General features: G+C 36.9%; 1 long non-coding RNA gene across 1 annotated transcript; it reads right to left on the minus strand.

Moving 5' to 3' along the window:
• Positions 1 to 3,768: 3,768 nt before the first annotated feature.
• LOC133789962 (uncharacterized) lies at positions 3,769 to 5,193 on the minus strand. Its single transcript, XR_009873808.1, has 3 exons — positions 5,091 to 5,193; positions 4,289 to 4,331; positions 3,769 to 3,841 (listed from the first exon to the last, which is right to left on the minus strand). It is a non-coding gene; the product is annotated as an uncharacterized LOC133789962 (long non-coding RNA).
• Positions 5,194 to 8,121: the final 2,928 nt, after the last annotated feature.

The raw sequence follows: 8,121 nt of genomic DNA on the forward strand, positions 1-8,121 counted from the left end.
GAAAGTTGATGGAAGTAAGTTTCAGCATCAAAGATTTGAATCCTACAAAGCTCAACTATAGACCAACATACATATTCTTTTGACCTCCCCTGTACAAATAAAACTGAGAAAAAGAATCCCATGAAATCTTCCCCACTCAAAACAATAAATACACACACACACACACACATATATATTTACATATAATAATATAAAATCTAATAAGAAAGAAAATGAAAACCAAGCCAATGAGAATAAGGACTACATTCTAAAATACAAGTCAGATTTCGAACTCGAAAGAGAGATGAGACACAAATACAAATCGTGAACCACATTTAGAGCTGTTAGACTTCATTATGGATACCAACAAATGCAAAATGAGTTACCTGTATCCCCCTAATGGAAGGCAGGTCTCCTCTTTCAAACAAGATTCTGAATCACGAGTTCCAGCTTTCACTGTCTAATCAAAACAAATGTATCACAGATTCCTTGAAAACATCATTAAGCCAACAACCAAAAATTTCTGCGAGATAAAGTCAATAAAATGCACTAGAAAGTTAAAAACAAACAAGCTACCTGCATCACAAGATCAAACTCAGCCACAACAGTGGTATAAGATCTCTGTCTCTTCAAAATTTCTTCAGAAACCTGCATATGAGTGACATCAAAATGTTTATTAACAATAAACTAAAGCTGCCAAAAAATTGTCTTGTGGCTGGGGGGGCAAACATCAACAACAATTTAATAGAGTCCATTAATTTGAAAATTGAAATAACTAGACTTTTTCTTTTAAAAGTGGTTTCACTTCTTCAGTGGACGGTACAAAATGAAAACCAAATGAAATGACACTTACTACCTCTTGGATGGTCTTCGTACTACTCTCCGAGAGCAAGAATACAGGAAAATCATACTTGTTCCACAATATACCAGATCCCTGAAAATGTGGAAGGAAGTTGTTGGTCCAATATATCAAACAGAATGTTAAAAGATGAAACACGAACAATACATTAGATAAGTTTGGCATTTATAACCAGTAAAAGTAAGGAGTATATAATGTTCTAACTTTTAATATGTGAAACACATTGATACTCACCTAAACAAATGTGACAGGTAGAATTTAAGTTGTTCCATGTTCTTCAAGTAGTATAATAAAGGTAAGAAAAAGATATATTCAAATTTTACTTAAAACACAAATAACTTATACAACCTCACATTGTATAAACACTCGTTGAAATTCCTGTATTATGTGACCAGCAAAAGCACACAGGCCCCTTATGGAGATGAGGCTGTGGGGCTTTGTAGTCTGGCATTAAACATGAAATAATAACCCATATTTTGCACTTTTGCTTGGAAAAGAACCATATATGCAAATAATTAGGATAATAATTACAATCTATGAGTTCCTAAATAGAAATCAATAGAACTTTAACAACCAACCTTCCTCTACAGTAACTGAAGTTGAATATTTTTAGTGATTAGACATGAGGGTCCAACACAGATGGAAACTTGATGCTCACGGAAGTTAGCTAAAGATGACTAGTCCTATAACATATAGCATGGTAGTAGAAATAAAACTCTGAACAGAAAAAATGTCACCCTTACGAAAATATTATCAAAGAGCTTATGCTGAAAAAGTTGTATGTAAGGTGTGGTGCATAAAAGAAAGGTAGACTATCAAATGTCTAATACCCCATTCTAATATAGCACGCATATAACTATATATTCAACTCATGAGGATAATAAAAATATGTTATAGAGAATAATTAACAAAATTAATTATTTGTTTACTCCTTAAATAAGATAAGTGATTTCAAATAGCATACTCACGTGCTTTCTTTTCCGCAATTGATTTGTTTGGCTACCATTAGCATGGCAGGCGGGAGTGTAGATGCTATATGGATCAATGTCGCCAAGTTCTTCAGAAGCAATTTCGAGAACCTTATCACATGAACTCGAGGAGTGTATAAATGGCTGAGAAACACATAGAAGGTTTAGTAATTTGTATGTCTCGTCAGATATCAAGCCAGCTGACCACATGAATTGGAAAAGCCCCAAGTGATCATGGTGATCGTCAGTTAAAGCATTTCCCACCTGCATTAAACAGATATCTTAGCTCTCTATTTCATCACATGATACATAAGAACCTGGGATTTTTCCTAGAGAAATGAATGAAACAAGTACCATATAACCCTTCAGATTAATGGCTTTTTCCTTTGTTGCAGAGTTGTGTTTTACAATTGCCTGGCTCAGCTGAGGAACATAATGTCCTAGTACATAGATGCCCACAAAGAAAACCACAATTCAAAAAAAGTATTGATGATATATGAATATACGTGTGCATAAAATATAATTAGTATGAAGAAATTGGAGAACTGATTGGCTCAAACATGAATTCAACAAATGAATTTTGAGATACTTGTTACTAATGCCTACACAGCTTAATCCATTAAATCAACATAAAACGAGTTTGAAGGTTAATCACCTGCATAGCTCTCTCCTGTAATATAGAAGTCCCTTCCTTAAGGACTACTAATCACTATGCATATTACCCACCTTTAGCTAAAGAAATAAATAAGATGCCCAGAGATTGCAAACAGACAAAAATGCAAGTACGATTCAGTCATTTGGTAAGCAATTTAAACTTTTACTTGAACCATCAAATTCCTCGCGAAGTTTTGACATAAAATTCTCATTCATTTGGCCTCTTTACCTCACTCATTTGTTCAATAAAGCAAATGACTCAAAATTAACATTGTTATGCACATGTGCAAATACTAATGTGAACTCAAAAGCATAATTGACTATTTATGCTTATTTCAGATTTCCTTAAATAAACACCCCTTAAAAAATAAAATAAAATTAAAATTAAAAAACATCAAAATACACTCAATATAGGATTCTAAAGAGCTACCAAAATGGGAACCAAAATATAACACAAACAAACCTGAGTGGATGAAACAATAGTAAGCAAGCATGGGAACAAAACAGGTACTAATGTGGGCATCACTTTATCGTCCAAGTCATCAGAGAGAAGAGCCCAGCACCTCAAAGCTCCATGAACTACAACATTTAGAAGCAAATCATGCATCTTTCAGATGTAAAAGCCATAAAACTCTTAAATATGAAACAAATAACAAACAATAACTTGCAACACTTGAGCAAGTTAAAATCCCTAATAGCCTAGATTAAAAATTGTCATAATATAGTACACACTTAGAGGTTATTGTTGTCAATCTAACATAAGTGGTAATAATAGAAAAACAACAAACAAGACAGCTCAGCACCAGCTACTGCTGGACAAGCCTAATAGATGATGTGTATGTTAAAAACAGAAATTAAAATCACAGCATATGACATGTGATGCATTTTTGAGCTTCCTGATTCAAGCCAAAGCTTATATTGACGCAATAATTGAGGCCATCAAATACTTTGACTTCGCCAAATCATGTAACTAAGGAACCTTATCAATTTCTTTCAAAATGATTTTAAGGAGAATGTGACAACAACCTCATAGTAAAACTTGAAATCCTGAGAGATTAATATATGTTCGCAAAGCAAATATTTAAAATTGAAAAAGCATTCACATAGACCAAGTAGTAGAAAATTATTGTATTTAAAACCACACAAACAAAGGCCAGTAAGAACAATGACGGAATACTTACCTCCATCCCTTGCATTTTTCTGAGAAACAGGAAAATGTATTTTCTAAGGGAAAAAAAAATAGACAGTAGCAAAAAGAGTAGAATCCAGCGACTTTATGAATCAGATAGTGCAAGATATAAGACAAACCTATATATGTCATCTACAAGCTGTGCCACCTGTTCCTTCCCCACAGCATTCTTCTTTGCCCACAATTTAGAAACTGTAAAAGAGAACATAAATTCAGCTAGAATTAATTTCACACAAAATAAGAGAATTTAGACCACAACCAGGACATGGTAAAAGCAAGAAACCTCAAAGCAGAATGCTCAATTACAGTACTAATAAGCACAAGTTTGAGCAACCCAACCAAATTCTATACCAGGCTACAATGCCAGAAAACTAAATTTGAAATGGAAACTAACCTATAGAAAACATAATAATAACTTTTTTAGAAAAACAAAGATGTGTGATGTAGACAGTCGCTGTTTTAGTGTTCAAGACTGACTATTTAATAGATATCTACCTAGACAAACATCAACTACATAGCCAAGGTCCAAATATATAAATTTCACTGGAAAGAAAAGTAAATAACACAAGACTGACAAATGCAAATGAAAGGAATTTAGCTATTTTCAGGTAGGAAAGCAAAAAAACACACCATCTATACCTTGATCATCAGATAAAACAACCAATATCCGGTCAACAAGGTCCTGCATTAATAACAACAAATGTAAAGTCATAAAACACCAATCCAAAAACATTAACAAGATGCTCAAAATGAATCATTAAAACAAACACCCTTCTAGTAAAAGCATAAATAGACAATATTTAGACTAAAATTCATTAGTCTTGTGCAAGTAAGGTGTCATTGCAGAAAATTATTCTCAGATGGGCAACTGTTACAAGAACTTGATGTTATTGTATCTTTATTACAGATAATCATCAAGTTAAGTGATCAAATCCCTGCCCCTACTGTCAAACTGTTTGCCTTTCTCCCATAATTGCGGGAGAGGCAGATAAATAAGAAAAAATTAAGATTTATTGAGAAGAATACACACCAATACAAAAATCAGTTGTGTATGAATTCGGTATTAACTGAATAACCAAAAAAAAATACTAGTACAGCCTTTTCTCTTACTAGTGGGTTACACAACAGGAGGTAACCCTCTCCCTTGCCCATAATCCCTTCCCATAAGAAAGGCAAAATTTGACCTGATGTTCTGCGGCATGACACCAAATGACTAACAACTACCAATTAAACTAGCTAGCACCTTCTCAGTAAAACCTTTACAAAGCCAACATCACAAAGAAGTTATTGGATTATGCATACCAAAAAACAAAAAGTGCTACTCCTAATCAACAAAAAAAGGAGCAACATGTAATTTTTAAACGTTGAAGCCAAAGTGTGATAAATTGCCAAATCCACATGCAGGCAACACCCAGCACAAACAATTTCTTTAGCATCTCACCTGCTTCTTCCCCTGCTTTGAAAGACCTAAGTGAGTGAGAACATCCTTAAGCTCTTTTATTCTAAAATATGCCAACTTTTCCTGCAACAAAAACAAACACATCAATAAACCTTGAATGCAACATCAACAATTCAACGTACAAATACTTTCAAATAATTTCATCACAAAATAATTTCAACACCCAAATGATTGAAATATAGAAGTACCTGAGAGCCAGCAAGCTCCTCAAACTGCTTGACCCAATCATCCATCATAGCATTATTACCCAAGTCCGGAACAGGTGGCCTGACAAATAATATTGAGCATAACATTTTCTTACTTACTCAATATACAATACTCAGATTCAAGAAATCCACAGATAATAACAAGATTCAAAAAGAAGATATACCTAGATTCAAGAACAAACATTTGATGTGGTAAACAACATATGAAAATTAAACACTGTAAAAAAATTAATACCCTCATACAAAGACTGCGTCCACCACGAATGGCAAGGTCAACCACCAAAAGAGCACTTATATATTACTCGGAGATCGTGAGCTCAAGCACCGCCGCACCCACGCCGTAGACCCACCGCCGCAAGCATCGCCGCACCCACGCCGTAGACCCACCGCCGCAAGGACCGTCGCACCCACGAGCGAGCCACGCCGTAGACCCACGAGTCAAGCCTCCCTGTCACACGACCCAAGCCGCGGACCCCATCACCTTGTTGCACACCTGCAACAAACAGAGAGAAAGAAAGAAAGATTGAACGAGAGAGTTGCTGAGAGAGAAAGATAGAACATGAGAGAGAAACAGAGGAGGCGTAGGGTTATTAGGGATTTTTTGCTTTTGTCTTTCATTTGGCGCCTAAGTATAATTTAGCGCCTAAAATTTTTAGTCCGGTCAAACAATAGCGTTTTTTAAAATATGCTATATTTTAATGTAATATATGGGCATAATTGTTGTAGTGTTTTAACGGTGTTTCTTTTACCACATACGTAATGCTAGCTAAGAATGTTTGACATCATTTTTCTATCATCTTCTAAGCTTTGAGTGACGAAATAAGTGGTGTGCGTAGACCTGAAACCTTTCCCATAAAGCATAGTCTCTGACCGTCAGAAGTCTCAAACGTTACTTTCTTGCGTTTACAGTCGATGGTTGCGCCATGCCTTGCTAGCCAGTCCATTCCCAGTATCACGTCGAAGTCTTTAATCTTCAGTTCTATCAGGTCTCCTTCTAATTCTACGTCCTTAATCTTTATCGGTATGCCTCGTACTACCCGTGATGATAGGACTATTTCACCCGAAGGTAATTCTGTTTCAAACCTAGTTCTAAACCTTTCATAAGGTTTGTCTAATTTTTCTATCATTCCTAACAAGATATACGAATGAGTGTCCCCAGAATCAAATAATAAAGAACATACATTATTGAGGATAGAAACCTGACTTGTAACCACTTTATTGCTAGCATCAGCTTCTCCTTGGGTTAAGGCAAATACCCTGGTAGGAACCATCTTGTCGTCTCTTTTTCCCTCTGGCTTAAGCTAGGGACACTCTTTCTTTCGGAGACCTTCCTAACCACAGTTATAGCAACCCTTAGTGTTTGCACGGCACTCATCAGGATGTTTATTTTGGCATTTAGCACATTGTGGGTATTCTACATTACCCGGCCTATTAACTCCATTGTTCGTCCATGCCCTTTTATCGTTGTCGGACTGCTAATTGTAAGGATGTCATCTTTTCTAACCATTACTATTGTTGAACTGCTGGTTGTTGTTATTGTGGTTGTTTCGACCAATCTGAGGTTGACTCTGCTGTTTAGGCTCAGGCTTACTAGCCTCCTCTTTACTAACATTTACCTGAAGCCTTTCCACTTATATTGTCGTTTCTATAACATCGGCATAAGTAGTATTTCCCGGGTTTGCTAGCTTAACCCCTAGCTCAATCTTTGGTCGAAGTCCTCTAACGAACTTTGTCACCCTCAGAAAGTCAGTTGGAACCATTTCTGGTGCAAACTTGGCTAATTGGTCGAATTTCCGAGCATATTCTGCTACTGATAAACTTCCTTGCTTCAGACCAGCGAACTCCTCGACCCTTGAAGTGATGACTACCGAATTGTAGTAATTTTTGTGGAATAGCTCCACAAATCTTGTCCAAGTCATGGTGGTGACATCGTGAGTCTGCTGTACTAGGCCCCACCATATTCTAGCATCTTTCTTAAGTGGAGACGAAACACAGGATATGCGGTCTGCGTTGCCGAGATTCACGTGCATTAGGATTGGCACCACATTTCTGAGCCATTATTCTGCCTCGAAGGGTTCTGTTGTCCCTTCAAATTTCGGAGCGTGTTGCTTACGAAACCGCTCATAAACTGGCTCCATGTGCTGAGCTGGGTATGGCGCATAGTTCGCCATTGGCCAGCCCCCATATGGACCTACTTGATGGGGTGCTTGAGCCATATGTTGAGACTGTGATTGTGGCTAAGGCTGAGCCTGTTGTCGCTGTTGTTGCAGTATTTCCTCAACTTACAGCCATAGCCTGGCAATTTCTGTACTGTTGTCAATCGGTGGCTTCGGTGCATTTCAGTTGGCATTAGCACGCACTCCCCTTCTACGAACTGGAGGGGCTTCATTGCTCTCAGGAGCGGCGTTGGAGACATTGACATTGTTGCGAGAAGATCTTCTGAGCGACATCTTTAGCAGAGTTCTAACAGTTGAGAAAAACATGTTAGAACATACCTTATGTTGACGGTGAAATCTCATCAACGAAATTAGATCGGAAAACTCAAAGGTAAGTCAGGTGATGTTTATATCAGAACTAAGAATAAACTTTAAGGAAAAGTAAACACAGATAAACAATGGAGCAAGCCTTGGTATATTTCTCAATAGCCTCTACATACAATGAATTTTCCAACCCCTCATTCTGAGGGGTCAAGCTCCTTTTATAGCTGGGCTCTAATGGCCCCTTACACATGGTGGTCCCTTGGGACAAAATAGTACATAAGTACACTGTCAAGGGAGTGGCTTCAGAGGTTGTGGTCGTACATCCAG

This window comes from Humulus lupulus, chromosome 7 (assembly GCF_963169125.1).
Source record: "Humulus lupulus chromosome 7, drHumLupu1.1, whole genome shotgun sequence".
NCBI lineage: Eukaryota > Viridiplantae > Streptophyta > Magnoliopsida > Rosales > Cannabaceae > Humulus > Humulus lupulus.